This window comes from Chelonia mydas, chromosome 2 (assembly GCF_015237465.2).
Source record: "Chelonia mydas isolate rCheMyd1 chromosome 2, rCheMyd1.pri.v2, whole genome shotgun sequence".
In the NCBI taxonomy this organism is placed as follows: Eukaryota; Metazoa; Chordata; order Testudines; family Cheloniidae; genus Chelonia; species Chelonia mydas.
The window spans coordinates 74,799,378-74,822,381 of record NC_057850.1 but is presented as its reverse complement, the minus strand read 5'-3'; the positions used below and the strand labels follow the sequence as shown (position 1 = coordinate 74,822,381).

General features: G+C 43.4%; 1 protein-coding gene across 14 annotated transcripts in view; it reads right to left on the bottom strand.

The window, feature by feature from the left end:
- The window catches only part of LOC102935146 (opsin-5), a 71,334-nt gene that overhangs the window by 7,949 nt on the left and 40,381 nt on the right, over positions 1-23,004 (bottom strand). The window lies entirely within an intron of this gene.

Sequence of the window (23,004 nt, the reverse complement as noted above, 5' to 3'; positions counted from 1 at the left end):
CCTTAGACCTGCTCTTCTCGGGCAATAGAGGAGGTGCTGTCAAAAACTGAGGTGTCAAAAGAGTTGGTCCTGGAGCAAATTCATAAATTTAGAGATTCATGGATTCCATAGCCAGAAGGAACAATTGTAATCATCTAGTCTGACCTCATGTATAACACAGGCCATAGAGCTTCTCCAAAATAATTCCTAGAGTATATCTTTTAGCGAAACATCCAATTTTGGTTTTAAAATGGTCAGTGTTGGCGAATCCACCATGACCCTTGCTAAATTGTTCCAAAAAATTGAAGCGCAATGAGTCATGAGGACTAGATGGAACTCACCCAAGCATTCTGAAAATCCTTCAGAATGAATAAAAATATGCAATCTTTCATTAAAATCAGCCACTATTGGAGGATTGTGCAGTATCAAATGTCACACCCATATCTATTTTTTTTTTTAAATGGTAGTATGCATGATCCTGAGAATTACAGATCAATGAGTCTTTAAACTGGTTGAAAAGATAGCTAACCACAGAATTATAAAACATATAGATGAACGTGATTCATAGACTCAAACTTCAAGGCCAGAAGAGACCATCATGATCATCTAGTCTGGCCACATCGCACATTGCACCATAAGCTCACCCACCCACTCCTGTAATAGACCCATAGCCTCTGGCTGAGTTACTGAAGTCCTCAAATTTAAAGACTTCAAGTTACAAAAAATCCACCAAATTACACTAGTTTAAACCCGCAAGTTACCCATGCCCCATGCTGCAGAGGAAGGTGAAAAAACCCCAAGGTTTCTGCCAATCTGATCTGAGGGAAATTCCTTCTTGACCCCAAATATGGCATTTAGTTAGACCCTGAGCATATGGGCAAGACCCACCAGCCAGACACCTGGGAAAGAATTATTTGTAGTGACTCAGAGTCCTTCCCATCTAGTGTCCCATCACCAGCTGTTGAAAGTGATTGACAATGAGAAAAGAAAAAATGTTTTGTAACGGAAAATCATATATCACTAATTACTAAAATTCTTTGATCAAGTCAAAAAAATTGTGAAAGCTGGATGTCAGGGATCTGTCCCCCCATTGGATGCTATACGAAAAGTGCAGACACATGAGTCCAGTCCTTCCATCAGAAGCATTTGATGTCAACCTAGCAATGACTGGCTCTCAGCCCGCCAGCCAAGACTATTTCTCCCCATTTCAGAGTCCCAAGTGAAACAGACACATAATCCAAAATTAGCAAGAGATTAAACAAAAGGGTGAAGAAGAAGAAAGCCTATTGTCAATTCTAGCCAAGATATTTTGCCTCTCTTTCTTTAGAGGGGCCCTGGATGGGCTATAGTCCACTCCAAAGTTCTTCGGGTCTCCAGCACAAGTATTAGGATACAATCTCTTCCCCCTTTTTAGCACAGGGGATCTGTCTTCACTTTCTGTGAGGGCAGAGTCTCTGCTAGCTCCCAGGCCTCTCCCAGCTGCTTTCCCAGGGCTCCCTTCAACAACCTGCTCTCTTTCCAGGACTGCCCACTACTGAATGGAGTTTCCTCCTTTTAAACGCCTTCTCCATTCCTGACATGACATGCAGGTACAACAGGGTTGGGCTACTCCAGCCCAAAGTAGATCCTGCACCCCTTCCATGTCAATGCAGGGTTTATATACCCCATCGCAAAGGGGAACTGGGTGACATATGAACTTTTCAAAAAAGACTTTGACAAAGAGACGATTGAAAAAAGGTAATTATGGGGTGAGATTGGATTGTAATGGATTAGAAGCTGGCAGAGACAACACAAAGAGCAGGATGGTCACGGTAAAGGGTTAACAGTGGACTGTTCATATTTCCATACTAGAATTGGTGATGTTTAGAACATTCATAAATGATCTGAAAAAATGGAATTACACAATGAAGTGGCAACAGGTGCACATGGTACAAAATTAGCTAGGTTAATCAAGACTCAGCAGGATTCAACGGGACTAGACGAATTAGCATCAAGGTGGCAGATGTGAATTATTTTACATTTGTAAAAAATGAATTACGTTTGGAGAAATAATCTGAACTACTCATACTGAAAAATAAATATTGCAATGTTCTCAATCAGCTGTAACCATTCAGAGGAAAGATCTAAGTGTCACTGGGGACAGCTCAATGTAATGCACTGTTTGCACTGGTGCAAAACAGGACTAGCATCAATGTGACCTGGGTAAATGGCACCAGTGCAAGCCCCATCTAAGTGCAGTGTATGTACACTCAAGGGTTGCACTGGTGTAGCTCCACTGGTGAAAATACACCGATATAACCCCCCCCCCCCCAAAAAAAAACAAAAAAACAAACACAACTTACCCCTCACCACCACCACATTCCAGTACAGACATGACCAAAAAGTTGATTTGGAAGGTTACAAAAGCATGGTGGAAACCATTTACAAGATCAAATTGTGCAAATGTTTCTTGAGAGGCAGAGGCTGATTTCACCCAAATATAGTGTGTAAAGCAAGCAATCGGATCATTTACTACACAAAACAGCTATATATAAAGTGCCCCTAAAAGAATGAGGAGAGATGTTAAATTGGATTAAGCCATAGTTAATCAAGTCTTTATGCATTTAATTTTTATTGAGTAGACTTTTGGATTCTAGATGTTTGTGTCCTAAAGACACATTGATCAAATGTAGAATTGTAGGAACAATTATGACTACTCTTCAAATCAATCTGAACAGTAGGGATGGATACTCTCACCTTTATGGGCTTATCTTTTAAAGCCAGCTGTACTTGACTGGTGTGTTTGTTAGCATTCACAATTTTATCAGATCCCCAATATTATATTTAGTGTATAACCTTTTCTCAACCAAAAACATGCTGAATAGGATACAGGATTCTGGACTTTCACATTTGGGTTACAAAGAAGCATTTTAGGTAGTGAAAGGATAAAGCATTTGTCCTTGTCTAGAAAGATAGCATTTGACCAGCATATGCTGGTCATTTAGAAATCTATGTTTCTCTTTATCCAAAAATCATCATTCAGCCTAAGTGATTTGTTAATATTTTTGTATATTCCTTTTACTCACATATCAGCTATATACACAACAGAGAAGTGATTGTAAATGGATATAACTTTCACACCAATACAGGGAGATCTGATGGGTCATCTAACCCATCCCCCTCCATGATGTGATTAATTTAATTATTGTTAAACCATTCTTGATAGATGGATGTCATTTCTGGCCTTGAATATCTTCTGGTGAAGGTGATACCATCTCCCTTGGCAAACTGTGCACACATCTGTCTAATGAAAGCCCAGGCAAGACATTAAAATCAAGCAGGAACAGACTTTGTGATCTTCTGATAATCTAACTGTGGGCTTCGGGCCAACTGTTCCACACACTAAAATGAGAAAGGTAACGATTTCTCTAACTTTAGACTCAGGCTGTAATTCAGCATTGCTGAAACTGCAGTAGCAACAACTATGAGGACACTAATCCAGAATGGATCACAGAGAAATAAGACTCTGGACGAGGGACAGTTTGAAGAGGTGACTTTGACGAACATTCAAAAGCCTAACAAAAAGGGTATAAATAATTTTTTAGATCATTAAGGTGTCCTATCTAAGTAATGAAATCATTCCATAAGGCAACAAATAACTCCCTGAGGTTTGTAAAAAGAGTATCAAGAACCTAAGGCCTGATCCAAAGCCCATTGGAGTCAATGGAAAGACGACTTCTACTGACTCCAGTGGCCTTTGGTTCAAACCGCTATTTACTATGGGCCCACTACTGAAGAACAAAGATTAAAAATCAAACATTAACAATCTTATCTTCCAATGACTGCAAGCATTTGTGGGAAATTATCATTAATTGTTATTAAATTAAGATCTATCAAATCAGTGTCCCACTCTCATAGGTGTTCTACAGACAAAGTAAAGAAAACCCCTGTCTGCGAAAGCTTAAAAGTAGTTAAAAACAAGACATAACAAGTAGATGAAAAACAAAGTGTAAAACTATATATAGTGCACAATTATTTTATGTATTTGTACTGAGGCAGTGACTTGAGGCCCCATTGTTCTAGCTACCATATAAAGACATGATGAAATGTCAGCCCCTGCACCAAATAATTAACACTCTAAGTGGTATAGTAGCAAGTGTGGCAGAGCTCCAACCTTGTCCCCGTGGGTCCCACGCTTCCAGGCAGTTTATGGTAGCCTCAGAGGCTCACTGCAACCCTCCATGTAGCACTTCTCTCTCTAGGGCCAGGGTTACGGTCTACTCAGCCCTTTTCATCATAAGCCAGCAAGGAGGTCAGTGAGAGAACTCCCAGTCTCTGTTGTCCCTATGGGCTTATTCCCGAACAGTTTAGCCTCCTGTCCTGACAGGGACCTGTCTTCCCCTCCCGAGGTGTTTCTGTAGTGTCGGGTTGGGGGGAACCCAGGCCCGCCCTCTACTCTGGGTTCCGGCCCAGGGACCGTAATGGCAGCAGCTGTTGGCAGCCGACCTTTCACTGCCAGAGTTGCTACATTTCCCTGGGCCACTTCCCCACAGCTCTCCCGCTTCTCTCTCTTAACACCTTCTTCACCCTTACCTTAGGGATCCCTTTTCAGTGGCTTGAGGGTGTCTTCATTACCCAGCCCTTCAGCCGCACTTCCTCTCCTCCGGCTCCCTGGCTCTCCTTGGCTTGACCGGCGTGAGCCCTTTTATAGTATCAGAGGGGCCTTAATTAGAGTCAGGCGTTCACATTAGCCCAACAGCTTCAGCTGACTCTTTGGAGGCTAATTGGAGTCATGTGTCCACCCTAGCCTGGAGCAGCCCCTGCTCTGGTCAGTCAGGGAACAGAAAATTGCTTATCCAGTGGCCAGTATATCTGCCTTCTACTACGCTGCTGTACCCAACTGGCCTGGGTCTATTACACAAGCTATACATATATTTATATTTCCAAATGGGTATTTCTAAACATCTAGTGCTCGCCCAGATTTAGCTAGTTATTCCTCAGTCAATGATGCAGTTTGTAAAATATGTATCACATGGCATGTTGTTAGGACTCAAAAGAATGCAAGAATGCATTCTAAAACTCAAAATAAGGTGAATCCAAGGACACTTCAGCAGAACCCCACCCTTTTGTGCAGGGCTTGTCTTCATGCAGCCAGTCCTTTGATCAGTCTCCGTGGGCCTTGTTGTTCCATCCACCAGGAGGTTGGTCCAGGCAGCAAGTGGTCTCAGACGCTTGGCTGAAACCAGTCTTATCTCACCAAGGGAGAAGCGGAGTTCCGTTCTCCATTCTGGTCAGCCCCAAATGGAGCAGGGCCTTCTCCATAACTCCCCTCTCCACATCCAACATCTGTTACCAGGGTAGCAGGACAGGGCCAGTTGGGTCCACAGGTCCTCATTAACCTCCTCCCCACCAGTGTGGGGCCTGTACACACATCAGAGAGTCATTATAGATAACTGCCTGAACATGAGCTCTCCGTGAAATGCTGCAACAAAGAGAGGCCAGCGTGATCCTTGGTTGTAATAAAAAGGGAATATCAAGTTGGGAAGCGGTCTTGCCTCTGTACGCAGCACTGGTAAGGCCAATCCCAGAATACTCATGACCAGTGATGTCTCCACTTCAAGAAGTATGTGGAAATACTGGAGAGAATTCAAAGGAGGGGCTGGAAATAAAGCCTTACTATATGAGGCTTAAAGAGTTCAGTCTATTCAGCTTATCTAAGAGCAAGTTGAGAGGTGTGTGGAGATACTTACCAGGGTCGTCCCTAGACATACGCAGCATATGCACCAAATTGCCCCAAATTTCATGGTGCCCTAGGCAGCTGCATGCTGCATACATGTCAGCACCAGCACCAGCCCCGGCGACCAGCCCTATCCCTCAGCTGGCCCCCGTGTGGGCTGCGCTCACTGCAAGGGGCAGGGCCGTCCCTAGGGGGTGTGGAGCCCCGGGGCGGGAGGGCCCACCTCTTAGCCTTCTTCCCTCCTCCGCCCCCAGCCCGCCCCCATTCCACCTCTTCCCCCCACGACCCCGCACTCACCGGCAGCAGTGGGAAGCGGAGCAACCCGGCCCCAGCCCGCTCCAGTCCACCAGCTCCCAGCCACGGCGCTCCGCTTCCTGCCGCTGGTGAGTGCGAGGAGGCTGGGGAAAGGATGCTCCCAACACTCACCGGCAGCGAGAAGCAGAGCAACATGGCCCCAGCCCGCTCCGCTTCCCTTGTCCCGGCCCCAGCCATGTCGCTTGGATTGGGGAAAGGACTGCCGGTGAGTGTGGGGGAATCCCTCCCCCCCAAGCCCCGTCCCCCAAGAGACACGGCTGGGGCCGGGGCAAGGGAAGTGGAGCAGGCTGCTCCCAGCCCCCTGCTAATCCCCGGGCCACTCTGGGCCTGTGGGACCCTCAAAAGTGCTCCCCCCCACAGCTCCTGCCTCCCAGACCCTGGTGGGAGGAGAAGGGGAGGCCTGGGTCTGCGTAGGGCTCCCAAATGGCTAGGAACGGCCCTGATACTTACACATGGAAAAGATGTCTGAGGCTTTTCCATCTTGCAGGCACAGGCATAACAAGATCCAACGGCTGGAAGTTAAGGTTAGATAAATTCAACCTTGAAATAAGAATTCCTAGCCATGAGTGTAATTAAACACAGGAGCAGCTTGCCAGGGGAGGTGATTGATTCACCGTCACTAGGAGTCTTTAGATACCTTTCTAAAGAATATGCTTTAATCTGGTTTCTGGGGAAAATTCTACAGTTTGCAGAGACAGGAGATCAGACTACATGATCGTAGTGGTCCCTTCTGGCCTTTTGTGTCTGTGAATAAGACTTGAGTTTTGAAGAGGTAATTGAAGGAAAACTTTAACAGACTGCAATGAAAGCTTTGAAGAAAGAAGTATGGACTGCAGGATTAAGATGTTATGTCTCAGAGGTGTAGAGAAAAGAAAAGGAGAGATTGTTTTTCCAGCTGCACAATTAAAGTTACCTGCACATGGAAGCCCAGATCCTCAGAGGTTATAAATCGGTGTAGTTCCATGGACCTCAAGAGATCTATACTTATTTACAACATCTGAGGGTCTATTCCAAAATGGTTCAAATGATGAGTGTATTCCAAGTATATAATGCATTTAATGTGTTTGGATTAGACCTTTAAATAAAAGGTGCATTATTAAATCTTTTTAAATGTGAACACTTCCGCATTTTAATTTGCCCACTCAGTCACAATATTCCTGGCTAGTGCATTTACAAAGGAAAGGAAATGTTACTGCACACAGAGCAAAGTCAACCTGTAGTAATCATTGCCACATGAGACTGTCAAATCAGCAGGGGCGACTGGCTAATTTTAGGACTAAACATTTACACAGTCTTAGAACAGTAAAATTTCACCTGTCCTGCAGGATGTACTCAAGATAAAAGAGATGCGTATTCTCTGAAATAGGAGACAGTTTCTCACACAGATCATAATGAAACATTAAATAAGAGAAAAAGCCAGTAAGAGGTCTGTACCATTGATAACCTCTCTGTGGCATTACATTCAGCAAATTAATCTATTACCAAGAGGGAGAAATAAACTGACCTCAGTCCTGTTAGAAAATAAGCATTATTAGCTGCCTTTGAGTAATAAATGCAAACTACACAAAACATACAATTGATTCACAACTTCAACTTTTAGGATTATTGTGGATGTCTGTAGTATGAAAACAGTCCTTGCAAAGCATATTTGTTCATAAAATATATAATTGGTTCCACACATCTATGATTGATAGATACTAAATTATTTCAAAGCATCAGACTATTATATTAATGTTTTACATTGAGTTTTAAAAGGTAAGTCCTTCAATTTTTCAAAATCTCATATTCAAATTATTTGTATTGAATATTTGTTGCTAATTTTTGGAAGGACATTTTGAGACAAATTTTCAATGGAAAATGCCTCACTTTCCCATGCAAAAGTGTGTATGCATTTGTGCATGCACATACTGAGATTGTGTATCCAAAATGCAAATTGGTATTTAAACACATAAAAACCCATGTGTATGTGCAGTTGTAATCATGCATGCAAGTGAGCATGTATTTTTGCACGTGGCCCTTAGGATTCCATCTGTGTCAATTTAGCCATCGTATTTGTAAAAAGGATCATCAAATATAAGCTCATTGGTATGTTTTATGGATCAAAATATAAAATAAAATGTTTGTCTTTCTCCTTTAAAAATAGCATAGGTCTTTCAAACAACCCATTCTTCCTTCCTGGACAACTAGCAAGACCTGGAAACAAAGCCCTAGACCCTTTGTTGCAGGTGAGAAGCAGTGGTGCTGTACAAATATAGCCTTCCCACCCATTCTCCCCTCCTGAGTAACAGTCCTTCCTCCACCCTCAACCCCATCACTACCACCTGTGCACACATATACAACAGGATAATTTGTAATAAACTCTACATGTTGAAATTCACTACTGCTATTAATGATAATTAATGAGGAACTAGATGAAATACAAAAGAAGAGCAAGCGAGCAAGTATGAGCATTAAGAAAAGCCAACCCATATATATAATTATACATTCTAATGGTATGATGCATCATTTCAGAGTTTTATTCCAAGAAGTGTTCTAGCCATTCATCCTGACTAAAATGATTTTAAAAGCACTGTAAGCAGATCTAGCTTGAACTAGCTATACATGTTCAGGAAAGTCTGCCTTATTATACACTCCAGCAATATTTTGTGACCGTGAACCAAATGCAAGCATTTCATTCTAACTATTGAAGGTCTGAATCACTATTTGTCTTTGAGCAAAAAGCTCCCAGAGATGGCTGAAAAGTCCTCCATTTTGTTTTGTCCGATAAGGACAGATGCAAAGCAGAGGAAAAATGATAAAAGGATATTGTAGGGAGGTTGTGGTACTGCTACCCTTACTTCTGCTGCGGCAGTGCTGCCTTCAGAGCTGGGCAGCTGGAGAGCAGCGGCTGCTGGCTGGGAGCCCAGTTCTGAAGGCAGAGACGCCACCAGCAGCAGCACAGAAGTAAGGATGGCCTGGTCTGGTATTGCCACCCTTATTTCTGCACTGCTGCCTGGAGAGTTGGGCCCTCAGTCAGCAGCCACCCTTCTCCAGCCACCCAGCTCTGAAGGCAGTGCAGAAGTAAGGGTGGCAATACCATGACCCCCCCCTAAAATAACCTTGCGGCCCCCCACAACTCCCTTTTGGGTCAGGACCCCAGTTTGAGAAACACTGGTCTCCCCCATGACATCTGTACAATATAGGGTAAAATCACACAAAAGACCAGATTTCACAGGGGGAGACCTGATTTCATGGTCCGTGACACGTTTTTCATGGCCGTGAATTTGGTAGGGCCCTACATATAAGTTTTCAGATCTTACTAACCTGTCTAATTCCAATACAACAGCATGACAGAAGCCCTGACTTAGGTGAAGAATTTCAAAATGTTCGGCATTGAGTGAGGCATCCTCTAATCTAAATGAGCTGCTTTCAGAATTTCCAGTCAGTTAAACGATTGATTAGTTGTACATTCCTAAGTGCTTTATGATGAGCTATTTTTCAGGGAACAAGGACAGCAAAATGGCGGAGAAGCGGGGACAGGGAGGGGAATTTAGAATTGCGAGATATATTTTTTGTTAGACCAAACAATTAAACCTAAGAGGCCCTATTATGTCCTCGGGTACATGGATGCAATCCCCACTGGCTTCAATGGGAGTTGCATACACATATCAGAAGGCAGAATTTAACCTAAGACGTTAAGTCAAGATCAGAAAAGTAGAAAGTGATCGGCAAGAAATGCATACAGCAAAAAGGGTGCCTTTCTTTAAAGCCACCAGATACATTAAGGCTAAAATCTTCAAACCTGGATTTCTACTACATCTCTATTTAGGCACCGAAATACAACTGGACCCATTTTTGGAAGCACTAACAACTTGCAAATTCTGTTGAAGTCCACCCGCGGGACTGTCCTGATCGGCCTCAGAGCTCCTGGCCAAAAAAGCTAGCCTCCAACTCCTCCCCCGCAGCCTCAGCTCGCCGCGCAGGCAGTGCGTCTTGCACCCGCCCACCTCCCAGGCTTTCCAATAAGCCTGTCCTGCCGCTCTGACCTGCATGGTAGGGGGCAGCGGGCGGTCAGGAGACAGGGAGCAGGGGGGGTTGGATAGGGGTTGGGGGATCCCAGGAGGGGGCAGTCAGGGGACTAGGAGTGTGGGGGGTTGGATGGGTCAGGGTCCTGGGGGGCCTGTCAGTGGGCGGGTGTGGATAGGGGTCAGGGCAGTCAGGGGACAGGGGGGGTCGGATAGGGGGTGGGGTTCCAGGAGGGGGCAGTCAGGGGAGGATAGTCCCAGGAGGGGGCGGGAGTAGGAACTGAAAGTGTTCAGCCCAACTGAAAGCTTGTATTTAAGAGCCTAAATATAAAGATAGGAGTAACTTTAGCCATCCAAGTGTGAAAATATTGTGGCCATAGAAAATAAAATCATCCAGGTAATTATTGTATTATGTTTTGGAATTTTATATACATTTTAAAGTGACTTTCTTTTCACTACTATTACTTCAGGAAGATAAGAGAAACAATTAGGATTACACTCCACCTCTGGGCGGAGGGAAGGTATTTCCTTTTTAGAACTCAATCCAATCTCTCACTTTTTTTTCCTTCTCTCTCTCTCACCCACTCAGGTTCTTGCTTCACAATAAAACAGGTATATTCTCTGTAAGCAAGGGTAACAAGCATTGTGGGGGTTACATATTATATTTGCTTTGATTGGTTTTGGTAGGCAGGTTATCATTCTAGTAACACACACACACTTATATGCAGCAGTACTGAGAAATGGTCTGTTTTTCTCATTGGAGGAAATGCTTTTAACAGAGATAAGCCAAACATGCAGGAGTTTAAGAAAGTATAATACTTAAGCTTAGAAGGACATGATTTTTACTGATAAATGTTGATAAACATCAATTTCACCGTACACACACAAATGGACAAAAAATATTTCCAATTATAATGATTAGAATTTACCGATCGGCAAAGTAAGAAAAATGCTGCTTGACAACTTATTAGAGTTGGATTTAAGGATATTCACTTTTGCTGACAATTTGTATTTTGCCAGTTATAAAGCTTTAACTTTTTGAATCTCAATGTCGACTGTCATTAAATTGTTGTCGGACTCCTCCCATTGTCTGATCCCCAGATTTCCTGCAACTGTGAAAATTTAAATCAATAAAAATCAAAAAAGAAATGCTTAAACTCAATTTTTCCACAGCTGTGAAAATTTAAATTGATAAAAACAAAAAAGAACAAACTGATATCAGTTGAAATTGTAAAAAATATAAATTGAATGCTATTGAACTTAATAACTCTAACAACAGATCACTTAGGAACATCATGATTGTCAATGCTGCACACCATGGCAATCAAAGGACTAGACAGATAAGGTAGAGGGCTATTTGTACATTCCGTGTTCCCCACACATAGTAGTTTAAGGAAGAGGAAGTCCATTTAGTATTACATCAGGAACTACGCAGACGTATCCAATGATGAAATGGCTATTTTGAGTTAGTAGATCAAACGTGCTACCTTCTCGTTTTCCATTTTAAAGGGCTGCTCTCACAGTCTTCACAATTTTTGAATATTATGAAAGATGGAAATTAGCAAACCCCCAGTTGTTTTTGCTAGCTGCAGGAGCTACCATGGCCATTCTTTGCTCCCTAGACCCTCGGCTCATGCCTGAACTCCCTCCCACACTTCCTGTTCCTCAAGTTGTTCTTGGGGACTTGGTGGGGAGGTGGTAGTTCTTGCCACTATCTTTGGGTTTGGGAGCGGAGTCTCCCAGCTCCTTTCCCCTTCTCTCTCTCCTTAGGTTCAGGAAGGACACTCCTAAAACATGCTAGAAAGCTGGCTGGAAATCCTGTCCCTCCACAGACCTTATAGGAAGGGTCTGAATATTGGATTGGGAGTGCGTGTCTACACAGAGGGAGTGGTAGGGGACTGGAACCACAGACTCGGGGAGCTAGCACTTTCATTGCTGCTCTCATTGTCAGCTCATTGAGCATGCATTTAGTCTGCAGAAGAGAAGAATGAGGGGGGATTTGATAGCTGCTTTCAACTACCTGAGAGGTGGTTCCAGAGAGGATGGTTCTAGACTATTCTCAGTGGTATAAGAGGACAGGACAAGGAGTAATGGTCTCAAGTTGCAGTGGGGGAGGTTTAGGTTGGATATTAGGAAAAACTTTTTCACTAGCAGGGTGGTGAAACACTGGAATGCGTTACCTAGGGAGGTGGTAGCATCTCCTTCCTTAGAAGTTTTTAAGGTCGGGCTTGACAAAGCCCTGGCTGGGATGATTTAATTGGGGATTGGTCCTGCTTTGAGCAGGGGGTTGGACTAGATGACCTCCTGAGGTCCCTTCCAACCCTGATATTCTATGATTCTATGGCAGAGTTCCATGCTAGCCATAGGCAAGGCACAAGTCTTCTCCTGCATCCAGCCTCCTCCACGTTCATGCTGTATGCGCCCCTATGTAAACCAGGAATCACTTCATCTACCGCTGAAGTGCAGCTGCCTTTTAATAATAGTACATTGCAAGGCTAAAAGGTACTTTCTGATTTCTACTCAATATTTTGCAAGAGCTTCTGAGCAAAGACCTTAGCACCAGCCATAAGCAGTTGGAAGAATCAGGCTGTCTGAAGTTTTAAGTGTCATTAACATGCACTTCATGCTGTGGTTTACATAAATCACATGGCTCGTTATCATTTCTCTGTGGTACAGTGCATTTCACTCTGGTTGGCAACTGAATTAATTCCTGTTTGCAGAAAAAAACTAATATTTACAATAGGTATTTTAGTTTTCTCACTATATTTCTATAACACATTTGTTCCTGCAGAGTTTAAAAGGCCTCCAGATTCCTGATTGGTAGGGGAAAAAATATTTTACATTTTCTGATGCTAACACAGGTAGCAGACTTTGAAAACGTAAGTGGAAAAGGCTATATTGGAGGTAATAAATTCTATGTTCCTCTTCTCTTTCACATAATTGCTGTTACCCCAAAACCCTTCTGGCATTTTGCTGGGAACAGAAAGTACAAAAACAGTTCCTTCCTACAACTTGTGAAGTTCTGCTCCCAACTGGTTAAGTGCAACTACCTTCAGTATCTAGGATACTTGGTCCAAATGCATGAGAACAGAGGCCAAAACAGTTTTGTTTGATTTTAAGACCAGAAGAGACCGGAAAGATCATCTAGTCTGATCCCTTGCATAGCACAGGACAAAGAACCAATATATTGTTCAACTATAGGAAGGAGGAAAAAAGATAGTGAGCAAAAGAAATTAGCAACCTGTTTGGAAAATAAAAGCCACATATTCCCTCCACTTCTCCCACTCCCAGAGCACAAAGCTCCAACGAGAATTATATAGTTTGGAAAATTGCCTTGTGATTTCAACAACACTACTGAGTCTCATTTGGGGTCTGAGTCAGTCAAAGCCGACTGAAGTCAATGGGAATATTTCCAATGGATTTCACCAGCCCTTGGATTGGGCCTTTGGAGCAACACAATACTTTCAGGTGGCTTGGTAGTATTTTGTTCATCAGCTCCTTTGAGAGTGCTTGGAGAGACACACTGAACAGGATTCAAAGACTGGCAAAAAGCTTAGTGCGGCTGAATTATGCAGAAAACAAGGTATTTTTTCTGCAATTGCCATGTACTAAAAATATCTCAAAAGTCTTTTTATTAATCAAAGCCAACAGCTAGCAGTCATGTCTGCTTTGTTAATCACTGATTGCTGGCTGAGGGACAATTTTTTTTTTTTTTCTGAAGTGGACCCATAACAGAGCACACACTTTACCAAAATAACAATCTGTCTTCCATCCTAGCCTCTCATTTATAGGGGCACTTAAGAATGTAGCCTGTAACTCTAAATAGAAAGGGTGACGTGTAGTATAAACGTTATCTTTGATCTGTATAAATTAGCGATAAATCTTTCTTTGTGCCAGCAGCCTCTCCGCCCAGACTCTTGATGTGATATTCTCCGTGGTTAATCATGCTAATATGCAGCCTAAGAGCTAAAGTACATTTCAACACCCACTTGAGGATACAGGTCTCCACTTAGGGCTATAGCCTGTCTTCTGTACCTTCCTCCTCAGCCCTTCCTTTGCTCCTGGTCCGTACAGTACCTGTAGTTCTTAGGAAGAGGAATTCTAGCGCACTCAGTGGGGTGGGGGCACAGCCATGGTCACATTCATCTCACCCTCTTTTAGGCACCTAGCACCCATTGGGACATTACGGTCAGGTGCACAATAGTACAAGATGATGGGGAGCCCTTTGTGCCTTTCCTCACCTTGTGCACCCACTCAAGGGCTGACTAAAAACTCAACTTGGATTTTAAAAACAAAGAGGTTTACACCTACCCTGCGCATTCCCTGCAAATCAAAATGATCTGACCAATACTAGCCTGTCTTCTTCTCCCTGCTACCCCTAAGCCTGTGTCACTTCCAGTTTAGCATCCAGATTTTGAAGACCGAGAATGAATTAAAGGCTTTCAGACCTTTGCAGAGCCACAGCCAAGGTCAGTTACTCAGCACCAACCAAAGAATAAAACTCTTTGAAAGAGCTGCCGCATCGAAAGACCACTTCTTCCCCCAGTGATTATGCCATCCTGACTTCTAATCATAAGGACCCGTATGTTTCAAATACAATTATCAAGGAAACACGTTTAGGGCCAAATTCTTACCTCTGTTGTACCCATGCAACCACTACTTCTGTGTCAATTCTGTTTTGTGATCATAAGTGCAGCCAGATGTAGCTCCTATTCTACATCTAAAAGGCAATTTGATACTCTAGCACTCACACATTAGGCAAAGCTCCAACAATCTGAAACTGATCTGTGCAAGCCATCCTATTCTCAGACTAGAGAGTATCCACTCTCATGAACCTAAGTGTTTGAGTGGGTTGCTAGGTTCCACTAAAAAGAAAAGGAGGACTTGTGGCATTTCAATTTCCTGTTTGGCCAGCATGGCAAGCTGCAGGTGAGTGCAGAACTCATCAGCAGAGGTAACCAGGATGGAGTCCCAGAATCGCAAAAGAGCTCCAGCATGGACCAAACGGGAGGTACGGGATCTGATAGCTGTATGGGGAGAGGAATCTGTGCTATCAGAACTCCATTCCAGTTTTTGAAATGCAAAAAACATTTGTCGAAATCTCCCAGGGCATGAAGGACAGAGGCCATAATAGGGACCTGAAGCAGTGCCGCGTGAAACTTAAGAAGCTGAGGCAAGCCTACCAGAAAACCAGAGAGGCAAACGGCCGCTCCGGGTCAGAGCCCAAAACATGCCACTTCTATGATGAGCTGCATGCCATTTTAGGGGGTTCAGCCACCACTACCCCAGCCGTGTTGTTTGACTCCTTCAATAGAGATGGAGGCAACACGGAAGCAGGTTTTGGGGATGAGGAAGATGATGATGATGAGGTTGTAGATAGCTCACAGCAAGCAAGCGGAGAAACCAGTTTTCCCGACAGCCAGGAACTGTTTCTCACCCTGGACCTGGAGCCATTACCCCCCAAACCCACCCAAGGCTGCCTCCCGGACCCGCCAGGTGGAGAAGGGACCTCTGGTGAGCGTACCTTTTAAAATACTATACATGTTTTAAAAGTAAGCATGTTTAATGATTAATTTGCCCTGGCATTCGTGGCTCTCCTGGATGTACTCCTAAAGCCTTTGCAAAAGGTTTCTGGGGACGGCAGCCTTATTCCGTTCACCATGGTACGACACTTTACCACTCCAGGCCAGCAGCACATACTCGGGAATCATTGTAGAACAAAGCATTGCAGTGTATGTTTGCTGGCGTTCAAACAACATCCGTTCTTTCTCTCTCTGTGTTATCCTCAGGAGAGTGATATCATTCATGGTCACCTGGTTGAAATAGGGTGCTTTTCTTAAGGGGACATTCAGAGGTGCCTGTTCCTGCTGGGCTGTTTCCCTGTGGCTGAACAGAAATGTTCCCTGCTGTTAGCCACGGGAGGGGGGAGGGGCTAGCCACGTGGTGGGGGGAGGCAAAATGCAACCTTGGAAGGAAAGCACATGTGTTATGTATGTAATGTTAGCAGCAAGGTTTACCGTGACAGAGTGTACCCATTGTTCTATAAAATGTGTCTTTTTAAATACCACTGTCCCTCTTTTTTTCCTCCACCAGCTGCATGTGTTTCAAGGATAACAGGAACTTCTCCTTCCCAGAGACTAGTGAAGATTAGAAGGCAAAAAAAAAAAAAAAAAACACTCGTGATGAAATGTTCTCTGAGCTCATGCTGTCCTCCCACACTGACAGAGCACAGATGAATGCATGGAGGCAGACAATGTCAGAGTGCAGGAAAGCACAAAATGACCGGGAGGAGAGGTGGCGGGCTGAAGAGAGTAAGTGGCAGGCTGAAGAGAGGGCTGAAGCTAAAAGGTGGCAGCAGCATGATGAGAAGACGCAGGATTCAATGCTGTGGCTGCTGGAGGATCAAACTAATATTTTCCAGCATATGGTTGAGCTGCAGGAAAGGCAGCTGGAGCACAGATCGCCGCTACAGCCCGTGTAACCAACCGCCCTCCTCCCCAAGTTCCATAGCCTCCTCACCCAGATGCCCAAGAATGCGGTGGGGGGGCCTCCAGCCACCCAGCCACTCCACCCCAGAGGACTGCCCAAGCAACAGAAGGCTGGCATTCAATAAGTTTTAAAGTTTTAAACTTTTAAAGTGCTGTGTGGCATTTTCCTTCCCTCCTCCACCACCCCTCCCAGTGCTTCTCTCTTCCACCACCCCTCCCGGGTGACCGTGGCAGTTATCCCCCTATTTGTGTGATGAATTAATAAAGAATGCATGAATGTGAAGCAACAATGACTTGATTGCCTCTGCAAGCGGTGATCGAAGGGAGGAGGGGAGAGTGGTTAGCTTACAGGGAACTAGAGTGAACCAAGGGGCAGGGGTTTTCATCAAGGAGAAACAAACAGAACTTTCACACCATAGCCTGGCCAGTCATGAAACTGGTTTTTAAAGCTTCTCTGATGCGCACCGCGCCCTCCTGTGCTCTTCTAGCTGCCCTGGTGTCTGGCTGCGCGTAACCAGTGGCCAGGCGATTTGCCTCAACCTCCCACCCCGCCATAAACGTCTCCCCTTTACTCTCACAGATATTGTGGAGCACACAGCAAGCAGTAATAACAGTGGAAACATGGGTTTCGCTGAGGTCTAACCGAGTCAGTAAACTGCGCCAGCGCGCTTTTAAACCTCCAAATGCACATTCTACCACCATTCTGCACTTGCTCAGCCTGTAGTTGAACAGCTCCTGACTGCTGTCCAGGCTGCCTGTGTATGGCTTCATGAGCCATGGCATTAAGGGGTAGGATGCGTCCCCAAAGATAACTAAAGGCATTTCAACATCCCCAGTGGTTATTTTCTGGTCTGGGAATAAAGTCCCTTCCTGCAGCTTTTGAAACAGACCAGAGTTCCTGAAGATGCGAGCGTCGTGTACCTTTCCCGGCCATCCTACGTTGATGTTGGTGAAACGTCCCTTGTGATCCACCAGTGCTTGCAGCACTATTGAAAAGTACCCCTTGCGGTTTATGTACTTGCCAGCTTGGTGCTCCGGTGCCAAAATAGGGATATGGGTTCCGTCTATGGCCCCACCCCAGTTAGGGAATCCCATTCCAGCAAAGCCATCCACTATGACCTGCACATTTCCCAGGGTCACTACCCTTGATATCAGCAGATTTTTGATTGCGTGGGCTACTTGCATCACAGCAGCCCCCACGGTAGATTTGCCCACTCCGAATTGATTTCCGACTGACCGGTAGCTGTCTGGCGTGGCAAGCTATTGCCACTCACTTCTCAACTGTGAGGGCTGCTCTCATCTTGGTATTCATGTGCTTCAGGGCAGGGGAAAGCAAGTCACAAAGTGCCCTTACGCATGCAAAAGTTTTGCAGCCACTGGGAATCGTCCCAGACCTGCAACACTATGCAGTCCCATCAGTCTGTGCTTGTTTCCCGAGCCAAGAATCGGCGTTCCACCACATGAACCTGCCCTATTAGCACCATGATGCCCACATTGCCAGGGCCCGTGCTTTGAGAGAAGTCTGTGTCCATGTCCTCATCACTCTCGTCACCACGCTGACATCACCTACTCGCCAGGTTTCGCTTTGCCAGGTTCTGGTGCTGCATATTGCTGGATAATGCGTGTGATGTTTAATGTGCTCCTAATTGCCAAAGTGATCTGAGCGGGCTCCATGCTTGCCGTGGTATGGCGTCCGCACAGAAAAAAGGTGTGGAACAATTGTCTGCCATTGCTCTGATGAGGGGAGGGGCGACTGACGACATGGCTTACAGGGTTGGCTTACAGGGAATTAAAATCAACAAAGGGAGTGGCTTTACATCAAGGAGAAACAAAAACAACTGTCACACAGAATGGCCCGCTCAAGGATTGAACTCAAAACCCTGGGTTTAGCAGGCCAATGCTCAACCCACTAAGCTATCCCTCCCTCTGGTATTTCAGGCAGGACTGAATCTCCATTAAAGTTTTCAAGGTGCCCCTGACAGACCTCACCAAAACAATTGTCAGCCATTGATTTCACGGAGGGAGGGAGGGAGGGGGAGCAAATGAATACAAAACAAATCTGGTCTGTTCCTTGTTTTGATCCACTCCATCTATCTTTTACATCTTTGGCTGGCAGCAGATGGTGCAGTAGGACTGCAAGCCATCCACATCTCCTGCCTGTTCACCATAAGATGGTACAATAGGACTGCCTGCAGGACTAAAGAGAATGACCTGGTCGAGTTACTCCTAATTTAGTCCCTGCACTCATGTCTGCCCAGGCACTCCTGACCGACCTTACTGAGGCGGCCAGGAGCACCTCGGACACTATGAGGATGGTTTTTAGGCCTACGGCACCATCTGCTGCCACAAGGCAATGGGTTGCTGCTGCTGTGTAGCAATGCAGTACTGTGTCTGCCAGCACCCAGGAGACATATGGTGACAGCGAGCTGAGCGGGCTCCATGCTTGCCGTGGTATGGCGTCTGCACAGGTAACTCAGGAAAAAAGGTGCACAACGATTGTCTGCCGTTGCTTTCACAGAGGGAGGGAGGGCGGGCCTGACGACATGTACCCAGAACCACCCGCGACAATGTTTTTTGCCCCATCAGGCATTGGGATCTCAACCCAGAATTCCAATGGGCAGCGGAAACTGCAGGAACTGTGGGATAGCTACCTGCAGTGCAACACTCCGGAAGTCGACTCTAGCCTCGGTACTGTGGAAGCACTCCACTGAGTTAATGCACTTAGAGCATTTTTTGTGGGGACACACACAATCAACTATATAAAAACGATTTCTAAAAAAGTGACTTCTACAAATTCGACCTAATTTCATAGTGTAGACATACCCATACATTCCAAGTCCGGTAGGGAACACTGTGATAATCTAGTCTGACTTCCTGTATGACACAGGCCATACAACTTCCCCAAAATAATTCCTAGATCAGATCTTTTAGAAAAGCATCCAATCTTGATGTAAAAATTGTCAGTAATGAAGAATCCACCACTACCCTTGGTAAACTGTTCCAGTGGTTAATTACTCTCATTGTTAAAAATACACACTTTATTTCCCATCTTAACTTGTCTAGCTTCAACTTCCATCCATTGGATCATGTCATAACTTTCTCCGCGAGACTGAAGAGCCATTATTATGTATTTTCCCCCAGATAGGTACATATGGACTATGATCAAGTCACCCCTTAAACTCAAGGAACTCAATCTATTTAATTTAAGAAAAAAGGTTATCACTCTGTTAAGGCCTGTCGTCTAATCCTTTAATTATTCTTGTGCTCTTGTCTGAACCCTCTCCAATTTATCAACATCCTTCAGAACTGGACACAGTATTCTTAGCAATGGTTGCAGCAGTGTCAAAGATAGGGGTCAAATAAGCTCTCTTCTCCTACTCAACATTCACGTGTTCATGCATCCAAGGCTTGCATTAGCCCTTTTGGACACAGTTTTGTTCTAGGAGCTCATGTTCAGCTGAAAGAAAAGGAGTACTTGTGGCACCTTAGAGACTAACAAATGTATTTGAGCATAAGCTTTTGTGAGCTACAGCTCGCTTCATCGGATGCATTCAGCTGGTTACTCACCACCACCCACAATCTTTTTCAGAATCACTGCTTCCCAGGATAGAGTCTCCCATCATGTAAGCCTATATTTTTTGCTCGCACACAGCTTACAAAGTAATTCAGATTACTTTGAATCAGTGACCTGTCCTGTTAATTATTTATCACTCCCCCAATTTTTGTGTCCACTGCAATATTTGTCAACAATTTTTTCATATTTCCTTCTAGATCATTGATAAAAATGTTAAATAGTGTAGGGCTAAGACCAATCCCTGAAGGGCCCTACTAGAAACATACTTGATTGATGATGATTCCCCACTTAAATTACATTTTGAGACCTATCAGTTAGCCAGTTTTGAATCCATTTAACGTGTGCCATGTTAATTTTATATCATTCTAGTTGTTTTAATCAAAATGTTATGTGGTGCTAAGAACTCCTTACAGAACTCTAAAAGGTAATAGTGTTGATGTAATATATTATCAACCAAACCTGTGATCTCACTTAAAAAAAAAAAAAAAGCTAGTTTGACAGGATCTACTGCCCAGAAACCCATGTTGATTTGCGTTAGTTATATTACCCTCCTTTAGTTCTTTATGAAGTCCTGTATCAGCTGCTCCATTATCTTGCCTGGGATCAATGTCAGACTGACAGGTCTGTGATTACTGGGGTCATCCCATCTATCCTTTTTTAATTTTGGTACATTAGATTTCTTCCAGTCTTCTGAAACATCCCCAGAGTCCCAAGAGTTACTGAAAATCAACACTAACTGTTCAGCTCTTTTAAAACTCTTGGATGCAAGTTATCTGGACCCACGGATTTAAAAATGTCTAACTTTAGTACCTGATGTTTAACATCCTCTGAGATTCTAGAGGAATGGAAAGAGTTATCTGAGGTGACTACATAATCTGTTTTTCCTCCAAATACAGAACAAGTATTTATTGAACAATTCTGCCTTTTCTGCATTGTTATTGACAATTATAGCATTTCCATCTAGTAATGGATTAATACTATTGCTAAGATTGTTTGTTCTTAAAAACTCCTCCTTATTGTGGGAGAAGAAGAAAAGGACCCATTAAAGAAACAAGGAGTAAAGCAGAGGACACTGAAGATGGGAGTGGGCAGAAACAAGAGGTAAAATATATGCCCAAGCAAAGCTCCAAACTAGATCTGAACAGAGGATGGAAGTTCCATTTTGCAAAGGATACTGAGATTTCGAAATCTGGCTTTGTTCTGAAGAAGAAAATTCTGAGGTTTACTTTTTCCTCATGTCATTCAAAATGTTTCATTTCAACAAAACTGTTTTGTTTCAGTTTCCACTTCAAATTTCTGTGTTATATTAAATATTCTAACCTAAAATTAAAAATTGCAGAACAAAAAGTCATTTTAAACCAAAAACATTGAACAAAAACACTGAAACGTTTCATTTTGAAATTGTCAAAATGGGATGTTCTGACTGTTGGATTTGGCTAGTTTGCTTTCTGAAAGAAACATAAGTGAAACTGACCAGATTTCACAAAGTGTTTCAATTTTGGCAGAACTGCATATTCCATAAGAATATGATTCCACTGATGTTGCTCCAACCAGCTCTATTCCAAACAATGCACAAAGCTAACAGAGTCCATCACCTTCCCAATGCAAGCTTGTTCCCAGCACTGTATTCTCCTGTTTAGTTTAAATGACTCACACTGAGGTTCCACCACATCAATTGAGAGAGACGGATCTTTGTTTTATGTATTGTTTTTTTCAGATTTATCCAAAAGTCAAAGTTACTCTGGAGAATTCCCGTGATTTATCTTCAGGTTTCAAACTTAACAGTCCATGGAGAGGAACGGATCAGTTCACATCTCTTATTATTTCAGGAAGACATGACTGTGTTTGTTTACACTCAGGCTATGTTTTCAGATATATTTGTAAATGAAAGCTTCTTTTCTGTTTAAATTCAGATGCACAATTTGGTGGCAAGGAGCAAATTCCATGGTCATGCATTAAATGGAGCCCTATTTTTAACATATGGGACAGTGAGATGTGTGGCTTAAAATATCTCACTTCAAAACCTTTTTCCAAATATATAAAAGTTTATCAGATTTGATCTACATTTCTTTTAATAGACACAATTGCATCCAATATGCAAGAATCTTTCAAAATATGTTTTAATAGTATAAATGAATTCCTTAACGTTGTATTCTCTCAGGATATTGCAGGAGCATAAACATTTATTGGCTCATTTGTTTAGCCCTGTTCATGCTCAGTAATTCTCTATTGTTAAAACACAATCCTCTTCCTTTAGTACCGATTTCTGAGCACATAACATAAGTCTCAATATTTAGCTATTTCTCACTTCTTTAATGTGATCTGATTTTCTTTTTGATCTAGATAATGCTACCAGGCTGTTATGAGTAATACTGCAAGCTTAAAATGAAACTATATGCTACAAAAAACACTGCAATGCAATGTTACTACACATCCGTCACTACAAAACAGCTCATTTCTTTGCCTATCTGGGACAATATCCATAAAGTATCATAGTAGGAATGACAGGGTTTCAAACTTTCTGAAAATAGAAAGATAAGTGTTCCCCAGAACTCTAAAGGCAAACAGACGTGGGAGTGAAAGTGAGGTATGCAACCCTGAAAACAAGGGGAAAGACAGATGGACCTGGGAGCCGAAAGAAAGATGACCTGAACACAGAAGGCCAAAATGTAACTCTCTAAGAGTTCCTTCCAAATAACTGGTAACTGTATGTTTAGGTACAGAATTTGCTTGCATGCTACAAATAGTACATTTTTCTATCGCAAGTTTCGAAGTTTTATTGCGTTCAGCATACATTTTTCCCTTTTAAATCCAGGTTTTCCAAAGAAATCCTACAGTCTTCCAAAATAGTTCATAAAATATCTAGAACTTTAAAGAAAAAAAGGTCTGAAATTTTCACAAAATTCTAATAAAACTTCTGCCATACCT